Source organism: Miscanthus floridulus, chromosome 5 (genome assembly GCF_019320115.1).
Source record: "Miscanthus floridulus cultivar M001 chromosome 5, ASM1932011v1, whole genome shotgun sequence".
Classification (NCBI taxonomy): Eukaryota; Viridiplantae; Streptophyta; class Magnoliopsida; order Poales; family Poaceae; genus Miscanthus; species Miscanthus floridulus.
In genome coordinates this window covers 62,966,440-62,985,537 of record NC_089584.1, presented here as the reverse complement: position 1 = coordinate 62,985,537, position 19,098 = coordinate 62,966,440, and positions in this window count along the sequence as shown.

Sequence of the window (19,098 nt, the reverse complement as noted above, 5' to 3'; positions counted from 1 at the left end):
GAGTCCTTTGATACTTTGAAGGACAAGCTCACACACGCACCATTGTTGCAACTTCCAAACTTTGGTAAGACTTTTGAGCTAGAATGTGACGCTAGTGGAGTTCGCATTAGGGGTGTTTTGATGCAAGATGGTAAACCCATTGCTTACTTTAGTGAAAAATTGTATGGCCTTGTTCTGAATTATTCCATGTATGATAAGGAATTGTATGCACTTGTCTGTTCTTTAGAGACGTGGCATCATTATTTGTGGCCTAAAGAATTTGTTATTCATTCTGATCATGAATCGCTTAAGTATCTTCGCTCTCAACATAATCTGAATCGTAGGCATGCTAAATGGGTTGAATTTATTGAATCTTTTCCTTATATTATCAAACACAAGAAAGGGAAGGATAATGTGATTGCTGATGCTTTGTCTAGACGATATACCTTCCTGTCCCAACTTGATTATTAGATTTTTGGGCCTGAATTAATAAAAGAATAATATGCGCTTGATCATGATTTTAAGGACGTGTTGCTGAATTGTAGAGAGGGGCGTACATGGAATAAGTTTATGATCAATGATGGGTTTTTGTTTAGAGCTAACCGCCTATGCATTCCAGTTGGCTCCGTTCGTCTTTTGTTGTTGCAGGAGGCACATGGAGGCGGATTGATGGGACATTTTGGTGCTAAGAAGACGAAGGAGGTGTTGTCCACACATTTCTTTTGGCCAAGGATGAGGCGAGATGTAGAATGGTACATGGCTCGGTGCGCTACATGTCAAAAAGCTAAGTCACGGTTGAACCCACATGGTTTGTATATGCCTCTTCCTATTCCTTCTACTCCTTGGGCTGATATTTCTATGGATTTTGTGTTGGGTTTGCCAAGGACTAAGAGGGGGAGGGATAGTATTTTTGTGGTGGTTGATCGTTTTTCTAAGATGGCACATTTTATTCCTTGTCATAAGAGCGACGATGTTGTTCATATTGCTGACCTTTTCTTTCAAGAAATCGTTCGCTTGCATGGTATGCCTTCTACTATTGTTTCAGATCGCGATGCAAAATTCTTGAGCCATTTTTGGCACACTTTGTGGATTAAATTGGGGACCAAGCTGCTGTTTTCTACAACATGTCATCCCAAACTGATGGACTAATTGAGGTAGTGAATCGAACATTGTCCACCATGTTGAGGGCAATTTTGAAGCGCAATTTGAAGATGTGGGAAGAGTGTTTGCCGCATGTGAAGTTTGCATATAATAGGGCGGAACATTCCACCACCAAGGTAAGTCCCTTTCAGGTAGTGTATGGTTTTAACCCCCGGGCTCCTATTGATCTTTTGCCTTTACCTACCACTGTGAGAACACATAGTGATGCTAGAGAGCGTGCTGATTTCATTCGTAAGTTGCACGAAACAACTAAAGCAAATATTGAAAGAATGAATGAAAAGTATAGAATTGCTAGTAGTAAAGGCAGAAAAGAAATTAAACTTGAACCGGTGATTTGGTTTGGTTACATTTGAGAAATGATAAATTTCCTGAGCTGCGTAAGTCTAAATTAATGCTAAGAGCAGCTGGTCCTTATAAAATAATTGATAAAATAAATGATAATGCCTACAAACTTGAGTTACCACCGGAGTTCGGGTTAGTCCCACCTTTAACATTGCAGATTTGAAACCTTATTTGGTAGAAGATGAGCTTGAGTCGAGGACGACTCGGTTTCAAGAGGGGGAGGATGATGAGGACATCACTCCTTTCGATGTACCCGCTGGTCCTCCAATCATTATGCAAGGTCCAATGACCCGAGCTCAAATGCGTCAACTCAATTTAGAGGTGAGCTCGTTCTTAAGCGATCCTTTTCATACTTTTGAGAATAGACTACTACCTAATGATGTTATCTTGCTTAGGAACATAGAATAGGGTCATGAGGAACTTAGAAAAAGCTATAGAACAAGTGTTCTTACCAAAGCAATAGGCGGTGCAATCGGTCGGTGACTATGATACCGTCGTAGCTTGAGTGTAATAGTTGAAAGGCGAACCTGTACATGGTTAGAAGAAAGTAGAGCTTGGACAGACACAATATAGTAGCAAGGAATAGCAAAATTCACAACTGAATAGCAAAACTGAATAAGGATCCCAAGTACTTGTCTTAGTTGCTAGCCTACTCACATTCTAAGTACCAGATATATCAAGTGATGTGAACAGCAGGAATATGATTAGAAATAAGGTAGAAATCAGCACACGCAAACACAGCTCAAATGACACTCTCTATGTGCTCCTCTAGATATTGTTCCACTTTTGTCCCTCTCTTTTTTCTCTATTTTTGGGCTGTCGTTGTTTTTTTGCGATTCTTTGACTTTTTCTTTTTTTGATATTTTTTCTTCACTTAGGAGCACAAAAGAAGTAACCACAGAAAATATGAGCTTAAACAAGTGAAAGGCGTGGCCTGTGGAAATTTCAGAAGATGTGCTCAAAATCGACAAAAAGCTTGTGACCACGAAAAGATGATCTTGTGACTAGTTTTTGGCCAAAATAAAAATTTCCAAACCCAGCAACGTTGGGGGCGGACGGATCCAAAAAAATTTTCTGATTGATTTTGATATATGGAACGTCAAAATCCGAGTTCGTATGCGAAAACTAGACCAGTTTTACGAACTGACTCCGAATTAGAGGACAAAACAGGAACAATGCGCGCAAAAGTTGTTGCGGCGGCTATGGATAGATGCAAATAGTAAAGATAAGTGTAACAAATTAGATGCCGTGGATTAGAGTTTGATGGATACAAAGGAAACACAGCAAGACTTGAAGTTGTTCACGGATTATGATGAAAAACAAAGGGAAAGACACAAACTGGACTAAAAAACGATCTAAAACCAACAACCAGAACTTATCCTAGGACACAAACTCAACAACGCAAAACAGAGATGAAATTGCACGGCACAACAAGACTATAGGACAGGAAATAGGTGGCGGTGTATAATTTTTTTGGCTTTTTATGGACTATAGGTAATGCAAAAACAGTAACAATCTAAAGGGGAAAACAAAGTTATACTTAATGGGCAACAAGGTCTCTAAAACCACTTGATGTAGACTAGGCCTGATCTTTCAAAAGGTATGATAGCATCGATTGGTGGAAACTCAACGTTCACGATCTAGGCTTCGAACCAAGGCTGATTTAGATCCCCGCAACCGTTACACCACTGCTCCGTTGGTTATCAACCACACGAACGCGATTGACCTTGCCTAAAAGGCTTTCCTGCAAGTGAATCGAGAACACAAGCAAGAACGGGATGAACGCAATCTGAAATTGCAAATAAATATTAGGCTTATGATAACAAGAAGGAGTTCAAGTCTTTATTCGAAAGGACTAATCGCCACAGGTGAACAAGATCAACAACTGGGGCCCTAGTTCACAGCAAGCAGCCTTGGCGGCACAGTTGCAGCAAAACAATGTCTGTTTCACGAGAAAATCAAGAACTAAACAAAACTCAAACCCTAAGGAGAGTGATGACTGCTATTTATAGAGTCTTGGGCGTCACCCCCTAGACGCGCCTCTTAATGGGCCCAAACACAATACACGTTCCAACAGACCAAAAGACGGTGTCGCAGCACCCTGACAGATTCTAGACACTGACTTGTTTTGACAATTCCCATTGATTCCCAAGGTCTTTTGACCTAAGACTACTTGGATTGGCTTACTTATCAAATTAGCTTTCCAACCATATGTGGATTGTCGAAAACAGAGTCCGGATGCGTCCTGGGTGACCAGTTTAAGGCAGACTGATCCTGGAGGCCGAGGCAGACTCAAACTTGAGTTGCTTTGGGCCTCCACCTCGGGGATTCGAACCGAATTAGCCCCAGACCTCCTTCTTGACTTGGACACCCTTGCTGGCCTCCTACCGCTCCATACCATGCACCAAACATGGTCATATGCAAGGGTGTCATGTCCTCATCAATCATTGTCACTATTGTATGGGCATTGAACAACAAGATGATCTTTACTTCCGCAATTGAAACACCTTCTTGACTCTTTCTTGTTCTTGGATGAAGACTTCTTTCTTATAGCATGGTAGCCCTTCTTCATCATGAACTTGCCAAATCTCTTGACAAAGAGAGCCATCTTCTCATCATCCGTCTCATCAAAGCTCAAGTCTTCATCTTCACTTGATTATTCTTGCTTTGCCTTGCCCTTGGATGATATGGCCTTGATGCCACACTCTTCTTCTTCTCATCTTTCTTCTCCTTTTCTTCCTTCTCATCATCATCTCTATATGTATCATCAGTCATTATATCTCCCAACACTTGGTTTGGTGTCATGGTGTCCAAACCACTCCTCACTAGAATAGTGACCAATGTGCCAAATCTTGAGGGTAAGCATCTCAAGAACTTATGGGAGAAGTCCTTGTCCTTCACCTCTTCTCCAAATGCTTTGAGATCATTGACAAGCACTTGAAGCCTATGGAACATCTCAGGCACACTCTCATCCTCCTTCATCTTGAAGCTTGCAAACTTCTCCTTGAGAATGTATGACTTTGCACCCTTCACGGCTTGAGTGCCCTCAAATGATTCCTCCAACTTCTTCCATGCCTCATGAGCTCTCTCAATGTTCTTGATTTGCTCAAATGTTCTCTCATCCAAAGCATCATGGATGGCACTAAGAGCAATGTCATTATTTTGGAGTAGCATCTCTTCGGCAGTAGTGGGAGCCTCTTCATCATCAATCTCAATCTTGGTCTCCACCACCTTCCAAACCTTTCTATTAATTGACTTGATATATATTGTCATCTTAGCCTTCCAATAGGGATAGTTGGAGCCATCAAATTGGGGGGGGGGGTGGCTTCTTGGTTTTGTTGATTTGAGCCATTCTGACACCAAAGGTTGTTAAGCCTCAAATCATGGTGACCACTGCCCTAATACCACTTGAAAGGTCCTAATGGCTAGAGGGGGGTGAATAGCCTATTAAAGATGATAAATCAATGATGGAGATGAGTGGGAGGGCTTTCGCTAAGCTCACAAGGTTGCTATGTCAATGCAAATGGAGAAGAGAGTGAGCTAGAGCCGGCCACATGCCTTTAAATAGAGCCCCCAATGAAATAGAGCCATTGGGCTCACAAAGCATCCTACTACGCACCGATCGGACATGCAGGCCGGGGTGATTGGATGTAGGCCACCCAGCGTCCGGTCGTGCGATGCATGCTATGTGGCCCCTTAGTTTAACCTCGTCCACATGATCTCAATGGCTAGTCTGCTTTGCGCCACATGTTAAGTTGCGACCAAACGCGCTGCTCAAAGTGACCGAATGCTCCATCACCGGAGTCCGGTCATTTCTAGTAAGGTTCTAGAGACGGTTTTTCGTGACCAGACACGTCCGGTCATGCCTGACTGGACTTGCCCAGTGTTTGGTCACTCACCCTTTTCTCTGTGCATCGCCATGTCAGCAAGACCGAATGTTGAATAGTGTTCAACCAGAGTCCAATCACCTACGTCCGGTCTTAGGCCGAGAGTAGCCCAAGCACTCCACTACTTTTTATAAATGATCGGACGCTGCTCCCCCGAGTCCGGTCACCACGTGACCAACGTCTGGTCACTGTTTTTTAGTGACTATCACCTCCTTCATTTCACCAACTTCACCACCCTTGCTCAAATGTGCCAACCACCAAGTGTATCACCATGTGCACATGTGTTAGCATATTTTCACAAATGTTTTCATGGGTGTTAGCAGTCCACTAGATCCTAAATGCATATGCAATGAGTTAGAGCATCTAGTGGCACTTTGATAACCACATTTTGATACAAGTTTCACCCCTCTTAATAGTACGGCTATCGATCCTAAATGTGATCACACTCTTTAAGTGTCTCGATCACTAAACCGAAAAGCTCCTATCAATTTCACCTTTGCCTTGAGCTTTTTGTTTTTCTTTCTTCTTTTCCAAGTCCAAGCATTTGATCATCACCATGCCATCACCATCATCATGTCATGATCTTCATTTGCTTCATCACTTGGAGTAGTGCTACCTATCTCATAATCACTTTGATAAACTAGGTTAGCACTTAGGGTTTCATCAATTCACCAAAATCAAACAAGAGCTTTCAATGGTATCCCACGGTTGAGGGATAGGCAGCAGGTGGTGATAGCCCTGTCTATCCCTTGTAATCCCCCACTTCTGGGTATTGTGTAGGAGTCTTAAAGTCTCTCTGGCTTGCTGGCAGACCAGTGCCTAGAGATCTCCTCGTCCATCTCACACTTAGTTCTAACTCTAGTCATGTAACTTGTATGTTCATTAACTGTTCTTTGCACAGCTATATTAGAACACGCTGGCTCCATGTAGAAACATTCTTTTATTTTTTGTCTTCCATTTATCCTTGAGGTTGGCCCAGATATGTGTCCACTATCCATGAAATACCGTCTTTACCCCTGTCATGTACTATGGTCCACTATGCAAGTATGTAATCATGTTTATATCTATGCTAGACTCTTATACCTTGCCCTCCTTTGGGAAAATATAAATAACGATACCCTGAATACTTTTGGGTGAAATGCTATAATGATAGATTCGTGCGCTTGCGGATATTCTCTGTAATCGTTAAGAACTATCATAGTTGGTGTTTCTTGGCGGCGTTGCTAAGATTAACTCAATCTTAGTAATGGTATTAAGAAATACCAACAGACATTTCTGGCGTCGTTGCCGGTGATGGACTTAAAACCTCCTCACTTGGTGATTGCGCTAAGAAATGCCAACAGCGCCATAATAGAATCACCTAAGAAGTGCACTCCAACTAGCCATAACTTCACTAAAGTTGCTCTTTGCAAATCTTCTATGGGGACAACAATCACCAATGAGGCTTAACGATCCTCCACTGCGTCTAAGCCGTATAGGTGGTGGCAACAACCAAGAGTAACAAGAATCCCATGGCCAAAATGATCACTAGTGCCACTAGATGCCTCAACTTAATGCAAATTCAATAGGGTCACTCCCAATCTCACTTAGGATGAAGCAATGACCAAGGAGATAAGAGGGAGATGTGAGCTTAGGCTCACAAGGGTGTATAATTCATAAAAGTGCCAAGAGAGACCAGCCAAGGCCAGCCATCCACTATTTATCACCCCCCTTGGAGCCAAGTGGCCGTTGGCCATTTTCTTCAGCCGTAGACCGACCGTAGAGGTTGTCGGATCAAAGACTACACGCCCTCTCCTAGTGCCACGTGGAGTCAAACTTTGAAAGTAGTCATTATTGCCCAATGGCTCTCTATGCTAGCATTAGCGCAAGGGCTGACGCCCTAGGTCCGATGCCCTCGGACCATCAGCGCCTCAACGTCTGACACAGAACAGAAAGGTTCTAGAATAAAAAATCACAAGCCAGACTAGGCAGACGCCCTTTGTCGGACCAAGCGTCGGGTCCGACGACCATAGTCAAATGAGTCTGCACTCTCTCTTGTGCAAACCCGCATGTGAACCGTGTTAGCATCCTATTTGAGGACCGTCAAACCATAGGCTAGAGTCCGATGAGACTCAGGCCCTCTGCTGCGTGCGCCATGCTAGGTAAGCCATTGGACCTGGGCAGGTGCTGGTCTAACACTCTTAGTAGGGTCCGATGACCCTAAGACAACACCTCATGGTCTTTTCTTCAACCCCTTTTGTCATGTACTAACTCCAAAGTGTCCCAAACACTTTGCACGTGAGTTAGCATTTTTGAAAGGCTTTTTAGCGTACTCACTAGGACTAATGCATATGCATTGAATCAATTCACCTTGTGGCACTTAGATAACCATTTTGAACTTCAAGTTTCCCTCTTAATAGTATGGCTATCTATCCTAAACCCGATCACACACTCTATTATGTCTTGACCGGCAAACCAAAATGCTCTAGCTTATACCTTTGCCTTGAGCCCTTGCATTTTGTTTTTTTCTCTTTCTTCTTTTCCAAGAATTGAACACTTGATCATCACTTGTGGCCATCAACATAACCATGTGTGACATCCTTGCTCAATCTTGGATGTGGACCTAACCTATCTCATTCACAACCCTAGAGTGAAGATTAGTCTACTCAGTTGTCTCAATTATCCAAAACCAGACACATGGCTTTCAATGCTCCGCCACTAGTTGTTGCAGGCGCACATATGACATTTGGGCCAATCCTGCCCCTAGAAGAGGCCTAATAGGGGTTAATGTAGTAGCTTGTGACATCATCCTCCATTGAGGGGCTGCTTGTAAGTTGTTATTGCCTATATATAGTGTCCAAGAGCATGAGATAAGGGTTCTCTCTCCCTTCACCTCATTTGCAAATCCTAGCCGCCACCTCTCTCCTCTCTACTCGCCCCTAACTTGTTCACAACCTAAGTGCCAACAATTGTTACTATAATTCTCTACTAATTTTGTTCTGAGTTTCTAGTTTCAACCCTTTGTAGAGCTTTGATTCCAATTACAAATCTAAAATTAGGACCCAAATTGTCACTAAGGTTATTTGCTTAGCTACTGTATAGTATTAATAATGTATAGTTGAAAAACTTCGTAATTTGTAATTTGTAATCTTTTTAGTACTAATAATGTAGTTGAAGAACCTCATTATTTATAAACTTTTTATAAGAATAGTTTTTTCTATGTGACGCACACATATAGACCATGGTGTATCTTTAGTCTTCTGCTACTAAAAGTTGGCCCTACTCTTGACCAAATCCTGGGTCCCCCACTACCCTTAGATCGAGACCAGAGGACGAGGAGATAGGGGCTCAAATGAATGCCGAAGCCTTGCTAGGGAGGAATGCTCCATCAACCAAGCCGCACAGTTCTAAGCTATCATGGTCCTATGATGACAAGCTCAAGATTCTTAATGCTTTGGTTATGCACGCCTAGTCCCATAACGCGCTTTGGCAAACTCGTCACACCTTTTGGCAAATCTCACCTTTGACAAAACCGATGCCAACGATGACAAGCAAACTGACAACATCCGCAAGCTTAGGACACGGTACTATAGGGTCCTTTTACAAGACTGCCCATCTGATGACCAATTGTTTAAGCTATCTAAAATCCTCTGGGGCCAAGCTGATGAAGATGAGCGGGTTGAGCCAACATCTAGGGACTTCAGTGTACTATCAAAATTGTATCCTCACCTAGCCAAAGAAGTCAAAGCGTACATCGAAACGCATAGCTCGGGGGACTTAATCATGGCAACGTTCATGACCATAGGTGATGAGAAGGCTTGTCATCTGGATGCTAAGTGCAAGAAGCAACAGATTGAAGCATTCAAGTTGGAGTTGGGCCAGGCAACCCTAACCAACAAACTACTATCTGCACTTTCAAGTCAGACCCGTGTGAAATTTTAGTAAAGATCTTTGCTATCTTTTGTTTAGTATAACGAGTAGACATGCTATCATTAGGTTAATGTAGGACCAAGAGCCTTCTTTTGGGGTACCGAAGAGCTCTTATCTGTTAACTAGTTGGTTGCTTAGATTGGATGTCTATTTCTGCACATGGAACTAGCTTTAACAGCTCGATGGTGCAAAATAGCACTTCAACATTTAAGTATCATGACCTTAGTGATCCAATCAGACTGCCTATGTGATTTGTTGGTTTGATGATCTATTATTATGTTAGCTTGTGTTTGAGATGAGAATTTGTTGGGACACAGACATCTTGGCCGCGAAGACAAAAGCTCCCCTTCTTATAATTCTGTTGAAGTGTATGTGAATGAAACTACAAACTATTACCATAGTTTTCATTTTTTGGACAGGGGTTCTGTAGAAGCCTTTGGCCACAAAGACATGGCGGAGCGAAGGTTCAGGGCTGACGAAGACTCGCTGGCGAAGGCCCGGGGCTAATCTCAGGACCGGGTAGGGGAAAGCGGAGTGAAGGCCATCGGAGAGAAGACAGTCGATCAGCTTGGAAGACAAAAGGGATCGGCGAAGGCTGGACCTCCGCCCGTCACATGAGAAGGTCTGAAGGAGAGCACGTGATGAGGGACAGATGGGCCTCCATCAGGCTCAGCGCTAAGGCCCATGAGTGAAGGTGGTGCCGTTAGAGAGAAGACCCAAGATGCCTCCAGAGACTAGGCCTAGTATGGGCATATCCACAAAATATGCCCTGGTAGATTGTTGGGTAAAAATGTAAAATAACTCCCCTATGTACAGTGACCAATAAAAGGGGGAGCAAACCCCATATAGAAAGAGAGACCTATGAGTAAATGAAACCCTGATGGAGCCTTGACCCCATTTCTGTGTTCATCTTTGAACTCCACCTTCGCCTGAGCAAAGACCTCTCTCGTCTTACCCCGCTGGGAACCATTTTCCCAACAGAATTTATACTCCATTGGAGGAAGCAGAATTACTTGTTATTTACTCCTACTTGTTTGGGACTTGGCTTGGGATGGATAACATGATCTGCAGATATTAGTTTAAGCACTGAAAAAAATTCTAAAAGGTCTAATGGTCCTGAGCATTTAAGAATTTATAGCTGCATATTTCTATTCGTATGGCATTCACTAGCAGGTGGTGCGGCGGCACGGGCCCCACGGTGGTGTGAACGGGCCCCTCCGGTGGCCACCGGCGTAGGTGCCCCCCGACGCGGCTTCCTCCTACCAGTGTGTGTGTGGTCCTTTGCTCGATGAAACCCTACCTACCTGTGCTCACCGACCCCGGCTGTGCGTAGAGCCTGTTCCTCACTGGAGGTGGCGGCGGTAGCTCAGCTTGGCGGCGCGGTGAGGTGGTACCTCACCCTCTTCTCCTCCTCCTCTGTCTCATGGCTCCTCCCTAGATCCTCTCTCCCTCCCATCTTCCCCTTTGTGCAAGCGATTGAGCGAGAGATGGTGGAGGCCCGCTGAGCACGCACGGCGCTGGGGCGGGGATTCTAGCCTCCGTCCCAGTGTCCGAGCGCTTCCCTTCGCCGCGTCGTGCCCTCCCTCCTATCTGCTTCTTCATCCCTGCTGCGGTGGTGCCTTTCTCTCCTCTCTGGTTCTCCCTCTCTTGTTGCTGTAGGTCGAGTTTTAGTTTACATTTGTTGCAATTCGTTATTTGCTTCTGTACTCAAAAGATTGCACATGAACTGGTCTTCACTCTTCAGTCTTCACTATCCATAGCGTTGATTTCCATAGCCCTGAACTTAGTACTTAGTTATCCTTATATGAGCTATATTTTTTTAATTTACTTGCCCAACTGTCTAAAGGTCTGATGTTCTACACAGGTATTCGATTTCTGGTGGGAATCAGCAACCAGTTGGACCAGGGGAATGTGCACGGATGCGGTTTGCATCTATTTTGATTGGTGGTTCAATTGTAAGAGCAACTCCAACAGAACAGTTATCCATGTTGTGTAATCAATATTTGACTATTTTGGGAAAAAAAGAGAGAGTCCAATAGCTATTGTATCTAACTTTCTAAAATAGTAAGTCATGTAACCCGGAATTCTCGCATGCTAGGTATAGCTTGCATGTGCCGCTAGCCATTCGTCTCACCCTATTGGAAAGGCTATTGGAGTTTTCTGTTTTTTGGCTCGGGTTTCTATTTTAGAGGTTGGCTAAATCATGAGTTTAGCCAACTATTTTTATCAACTCTGTTGGAGTTGCTCTAAGGTATGGTTGAATTACAGTGATTTTCTATAGCTTCCAGTTTGATCCAACGAAATTGGCCCAATCTACTGTCATGGTGGTGTGCGAAGAACGGTTCTATTGTCGTGTTGGTGTGTGGAACCTAATATTTTTGGGTTACCCAAAAGTTCTTTGCAAGATGTGTAAATTACTACTGCATATGTACGAATTCCAATGTTTTCAAGTCGTCCGATTAATCGCGATTACTCATCCTAATCGGTCTCTGGTGTTCGATTAGGAGGTCCTACTCGATTAGCTCGACCAGAAAGCTGGTCGTCCGATTAGTCGACAACTAATCATGATTAGTCGTCCGACTAGGCCATGGTCGACCAGTGTGGTTGCTCTATTTTTTTTTGGGCCTGTTCAACTGGGCCTATACGTGTCCTATTGGGCTTTCAATTTGGCCTATTAGGGTTAGAATAGGCACCCCAAAACACCAGAGGCACGGTGGCAAACGCAGGGCGGCCGCAATTTTTTCCCGTGCGCCTCCACTCTCCCACGTGCACATTTCCTGCCTCCGGCGCGCGATTCCGCCCCTTCCCGCGCGCGATTCCCTCTCTCTCGTGAGCTATTCCCCTCCCTCGTGTGCTATTCCTCTCCCTCGCACGCTATTCTCCTCTCTGGTGAGCTGTGAAGCCAACGGCGCCCTCTGCCAGGTCAAGTGGCCGCGGTCTTCGTGATGAGCTGCTCCGAAACGGTATGTGCCTTTCCCCTCTCCATCTTCTTCCCTCCTCCCCCATCCCTGACTCTGCAGCCTCTCTGGCTCTCTGCTAGATTGCTAGGTTGCTTGTTGTGCTGTACTGTTGTCCCTCCGCTATTCTCTTGTTCCAAAGGAAAGAGAAGCAATCCACTCTGCTAGACTAATCGGTCTGGTCGACAAGTAATCGAGATTAGTCGCCTAGTTGGTCCTATGGCGACTAGATTCGACTAGACGACTTGAAAACATTGACAAATTCTTGAGAATGTATTGTCGTATTTTGACAGCTTTATATTCTACCATGGGCTATAAGAAATTTATCCATGCTTAGATTCTTCTGGAGAGTAATCTGATCTAAGCTTTAGTTTTTCAGTTTTTTTCTAGCAGCAGTCAACAACAATGCACCTACACATTGTGTGATGCTGTTATATGAATACTTTGTCAAAAAAATGCAACTGTGCATCCTCCTATTTAGTTCATTATTTCTTTGTCTTACGGATACATTGTGCATGCTCCAATTCACAAAGATTTAATTTACAGCTATAATTTGGGAGTACATATTTTAACTTTTACATAGTGCTTGATGTATTAGGTTTCTTGCTTGGTCCTTCCAAGATTTACAGAACCATTGAAAGTTCCTTTCCCCTGGTAATCACCGGCCTCGGCACCGTCCTCAGGTACTCCGTTTCCATGTTTGGTCCTATATAAGTTATTGTTTCCCGTCCTTAGTTACCAAGGAGTTGCTGCAGCAATCTGAATCAATATGGTGAAGGGACACAACAGACCTCAGCACAAATGCGCGGCCACGCGATCACTCGGACCAGGTGCGTGCCAAGTGTGTTCTTTGATTCAATGCATATGAAGATCAATTTGGTTGATTTATGGCTTGGAGCAGGTGCCAATGTGGTTAATTTATGGCTTGGAACAGGTGCCTGCTAGGTGTGTTATTCGATTTTATCTACTGTATGTACAGCATGCAAACTGTAGAGGAGTAGTAAATTTCAAAACGTTCTCTTTCCAGGTTCCTATATTCATGCTCAGGTCTGGATCACGGTGTTGGGCTAGCTTAGCTTACCTTGGTTTGGTCAGTCGGAGGTTTGTGGTCAGGTCTCACCCCTATCTTAGTTGTCTAGAGTTTTAATTCCTCGGATGTAATGAAAACAACCCCTCTCGGCCTGGAGTGAGGTGATGGTGTTTGTAAGGGGCCGATTTTTTTTTCTATCTTTAATACAATGATACGTAGCTCTCCTACGTATTCGAGAATAAAATGTTCATACTGAGGTAACTGAATGATTTTGGCTTTTGGAATTAATGATCTGGTCCCTTGTTCATGTCCTTCACTTCTAACAAAAAAAAAACCCTCCATGATTTCTAACTGTCACGAAACTATTGACCGGTCAATGGTATTTTATTTAATTCTATATAGCACCCACGCCTACTGTCAGGGGCGGATCCAAAGGGGGACTGCTGGGGCTACAACCCCTTAGTGAGCCTGATTTCTTCATTAGAGCACGGTTACTTAGCCTTAAATCACTATTAATCTCTAGCACTAGCCCTAAATCTTTATTATTTAGTCCCCCTTTGTTTCCATTCTGCATCCGCCACTGCCTACTATGATATTGAGAGGACAAATTTTCAAGCTATATTGCAATATTTTCTTCGTGTTGGTTTCCCTTCTTGGTAAAGAAGTTGGTACTAGATGGTTTACAGTATGTGCTTCACTAAAACTATTACAGAAATATTTTGGCTCTGCTTCTACTTAAATTTCTCACACATGTTTATTTTAAGCTTTATAGTGTGGAGGTATTGTAATTTCTGATGGCTATGCAACACAAAAGAGTTCATTGTCCTGTTCGCTTGGCTTATAAACTGTACTTTTTTAGCAAATGAATAATATTTTTTTCTCACAACAAATTAGCGAACAGTACTTTCAGTCATGTCTTATCAGCCCAGCGAACAAGACGGCCTGTTTATAGAAGACTATTTTGTAAAAAAACGTGCAGAATGACCACTTTTTACCTACATGTTCAAAGAGTATATTTTAGGATACGACAAAATAGCCTTGTACAGTATCTCTCAATATGCTTCTGTTTTCGAGGCTGGGTCCCTCATGGACTCATCTGGAAGTATGGGCTTACGTGCTGCAGGCAGTGCTTCCACACCAGCGCCAAGGACATTGGCTCCATCAAGGTATCCATGTTTGTGCAGTTGACTCAATAATGAGGTTGCATCAGTTCAGGTTTTATAGTACCTGACTGAGGCAAGGTTTAGGCTTGGTTCACTTTGCAAATTTTTTTGAACCTGATAAATAGTACCATTTTTGTCTTATTTGGTAAATATTGTCCAATCGTGGACCAACTAGGCTCAAAAGATTCATCTCGTGATTTCCAACTAAACTGTGTAATTAGTTATTTTTTTACCTACATTTAATACTCCACGCAAGCGGCTAAAAATTGATGTGATGGAGAGAGTGAAAAAACTTGGAATTTGGATGACATCTAAATAAGGCCTTAGTCCCAAAAATTTTCACCCTAAACTATCATATCGAATCTTGCCGGCACATGTATGGAGTATTAAATATAGACGAAAAAAAACTAATTGCACAGTTTGGTTGAAAATCGCGAGACGAATGTTTTAAAACTAATTAGTTCATGATTAGCCATAAGTGCTACAGTAACTAACATGCGCTAATGATGGATTAATTAGGCTTAATAAATTCGTCTCGCAGTTTTCAGGCGAGCTATGTAATTAGTTTTTTTTTATTAGTATCCGAAAACCCCTTCCGACATCCCCGAAACATCCGATGTGGCATCCAAAAATTTTCATTTCACGAACTAAACACAGCCTGAGGTCGCATCATGTTTCTGCACTTACTGTATCACTGTATGGCTACTTTTTTCAAAACAAAACAGGGGATTCTATTTTTCAGTCTCATGAGAAAAAAGAAACTCTCAGATTTTGTTGTAACCGTACCACTTTATCCCCCTGCGGTGTACCAACTTCAATGAATCTCCAAGATACTTGACCCTTGTGCATTATGGTCTACATAGACAGAGAGTAGAAGTTCTCGAATACCCACTTGCTGTTTCTTTTTCGAATACGCACGATGCGTATCATTGTATTTAAGGAGGAAGCAGAGTTTAGGGCCTGTTTGGAACAGAGGAATGTAAAACATAGGAATTGGAGAAAACACAGGAATAGGAAAGGAATAGAGGTGTAAAACAGAGGATTCAAAAATACAGGATTTTTATAGGAATTGGTGTTTGGAACACAGGAATGCTAATAACGTAGGAATTTATTGGTTTACAGTAAGTATAGTTGTGATAAGCATTGATCTCTCTTAAATATACTATAGTTTAGACATCCACCATGACACAAACGTGATAAGCTTTCGGCCAGCCTTAGATTCATCTCGTACTTCGTGAAGGAAACACAAACAAGAGATTGCGGTGGATTTTTGTTTTCCTCCAAAACGTGCGGGTGCAGAAAACTTTCCTATGGAAAGGAATGAAGCAATCCTGTGTTCCAAACGCTGTTACAGGACGCAGAAGTATAGGAAAGCTGATTCCTTTGATATTCTTTTGAAAATCCTATGATCCAAACACAGCCTTAACAAACAAGGATGCCGGTCTCTGGCCGTGTTAGTAGCAGATCTGTAATAATTTAGAAAGGTTACAAAACAGTAAAGGCTATTACAATTTTCAGTTTTGCAGCTTTCTCCCGTAATACAAATATGCTAGTGCTAGTACCCTTCTTCATCTACATTACAATTTACAAAGAACAAAATGTAAAAAAAAAAACTAAACAAAGTAGCAAGCAGCCAGTGGACAGCAGCAGCAAGAACAAATGAATTAGAGGAGAAAATGGAATCTTTACTGGGTGCTGTGGTGCCAACTGCCTATGGATATCGATGGCTCTAGTGCTTGACTGCAGTCCCCTACTTGATTGCCTTCAATGCCAGCTGCCACCTCCGAACGGCCGAAGCCATCGAGCTAGAACCGACCGCTGGGGCAGGGGGCGAGTCGTGTCGAGTCGAGTGAGCCCGGGGGCCGAAGGCCAGAGCCAGCTGCTGCACTCCGCGACCGCGATACGCTGCTGGCCACCGGCCGCTGCCGCAGCCAACAAATGGAGACGCGCCACCGCCGCTGCCCGCTGGATTGGGACAGGAGTCGCCACTCGGGAGGTGCAGTCGCTTGTGGTCTGTACGCACGTAGCTGGCCGCTTGAACCTTGACCACGTTGGCTTGCTCCGCTGCTACCAGTTGGTTTGTTGGCTTTTGGGCCAATTAGAAAATAGGCTATACATGTATACTATGTATATTTATTTTTTGCACCTAAATCTTGGGTATTCCAATGAATACCCATGCATACCCTTGCCGCCGCCCATAAGTTCCTAAGGTAGTGTTTGATTGGTGGCATGGGGGTGGGATGGGAGTGGATGATCCTACTTTGGAGCTGTTTGGTTGAAAGGTGAGGCCGTCCTATCTTCGTCCTATCTGGGAATATTCTCAGTTGATGTCGTGACTCCCGTTCCTGTTTTTTGGACGGATAGAGTCGTCCTCCCTAGGATAAGCCACTACGGGGAAGACGAGCGCGGGTAGCGAGAGGTGGTGCATGTGGGTGAGCTCCGGCGCCGGCCATGCCACGCGGTTCATCTCTGCCGCCAGCCATGCCACGCGGGCGAGGAAGAGGTGGCGGCGAGCGTTGGCCCGGTGGAGCAGGGGGAGGAAGAGGAAGAGTGAGCGAGGTTCGGCGCCACAGCGTGGGCCAAACCCTGCGAGCGCACGGACGGGATCCGGCCTTGTGCCGTGTGGCTGAGCTCGCCAGCGGAGGAAGCACTCAGTGGCTCGCTGCCGAGATCGGGGCAAAGAAGGCCCATGGCAGTGGGCGGCCGAGCTCGGGGCGGAGGACGGAAGAGGCACGGGGCGGGCGCCCAACTAGCCTCGCCGGCAGAGGAGTCCCCAGGCGGGCCACGACCGTGCTTGTTGGGGAAGAAACGAGGGGCGACGCGCGACCAAGGTATGGAGCAGGCATCGGGAGGAAGAGATAAGGAGAGAGAGAGGAAGAGATAAGGACAAGAGAAGGAAAAAGATTAAAAAAAAACTTACAAATGGGTCCCACTTGTCGGTAGTTCATCCCACTTTTTTATGTCTCTGAACCAAACACAAAATAGGTCGATCTCGTCCCTCATCAACCAAGCAGCAAATGGAGCCATCTCGTCCCCATCCCGTCCCATAAACCAGAGACAGGACCGTCCCACTCTACCTTGACTCCCAACCAAACGCTACCTAAATAGACAGCTCAACCTTACCACAAGTTAAAAATATATAATTGACAAGTTTCTGACCAATTAGTTTACAGAAAGTATAACCATAGCCCGCCTAAATTTTGCAGATGGTAGACCATCTAATTTCCAGTTATCTTCTGTGTGGGGAAACCGTCACCACCGTTGATAGCTACCAGCTCTAAATGGGCTGCAGATTGGTTGGTAAACCTGTCCATAATTATGTTGCCTGTATTGCTAATGTTTCCTATGTATTGCAGTGACTGTTTGTTAGCTTGTTGGCTCCACGATCGAAATTACATGTCCTTATACAATGCTAGCCCAGTTTTATTTGCAGCGTTCCTGTCCAATCAATTTTGCCACTAATTTCTTTAAGTATTGTTTTAGATAACTTTTTAAATAAAAGTTTTAGATTTCACTGAGAGCTATAACTTTGATATAAAATGTATCTTCATTTGACACTATACAGAAACCATAATGTTTTTCTAATGTGATAAGCACTATTACGCGATTATTATGCTGCTAAAATTTTATATTATTTTTTCGAGCACCTTAACGACCTCAAATGTAAAAAAAACTTAAAACTATAAAGTTGTAACTCATTGAGTACTAACTTTGATGAAAATAGTATCTTCATTTGACATCATACAGAAAACATATTGGCCCCGTTCGTTGGTCTGAATCTGGCTGAAAAACACTGTTCTGGCTAAATTGTTGTGAGAGAAAAATAATGTTCCGGCTGGAAAAACAAGCCGAACAAGCTGAATATGGGGTAAGCCGAACGGGGCCATTACTCTCTCCGTTTCAAAAGAATGTAATTCTGAAACATTGTCATGTTTTAGTATATTAAGTTTGACTAATTCTGCATAAAAAATATAAATATTTATAATACCTAATAAGTACCATTAGATTAATTATGAACTGTATTTTTATAATAAATTAATTTAGAGCCATAAATGTAAATATTATTTACTAGAAATTTGGTCAAACGTAAATCACTTTAATTGCCACGCCACCTATAGTTGCATTCTTTTGGACAGATATAGTATTTTGCTAATGCAAAATAACTACCGACCGAAGCCTGCAGGGTCGTCGTCGTCTTGCATGTCTAATTAACAGTGGCGACGATTCATTTGTCTGCAGGCTGGTCCATCATCTTGAGCTCTTGACATCCCAATCAGCATTATGGTTTTCAGAGTTCCTGATCTAGCTAGCTACAGGTTGGTGTTTATGTGCTGTGTTCATTCTGATCGAGGCCCAATTACGATTTGACTAATTGTTAAGTACTAATAGCCGTAACTGTACTTACTCATCGTTACAGTAATCAAGGAGGCAAATTATCTATGTAACTCAAAGTTTCATGGTAGTATAAGACAAGTCATACGATGCCGTCTAGCTCTAGCAGTGGGTCATCAACAGTGTTGGTTGATGATTCGCAGAAATTGTCCCCTGAACACCGGATGCTCATGCCACTGTCGCCAGGGCCATTCATTCAGATTCAGGCAAGGCCAAGGCCAAGGCCATGGCATTAAACATTTGAGAATGCAGAACGTATTTGCAGAGGTGTCTTGCGG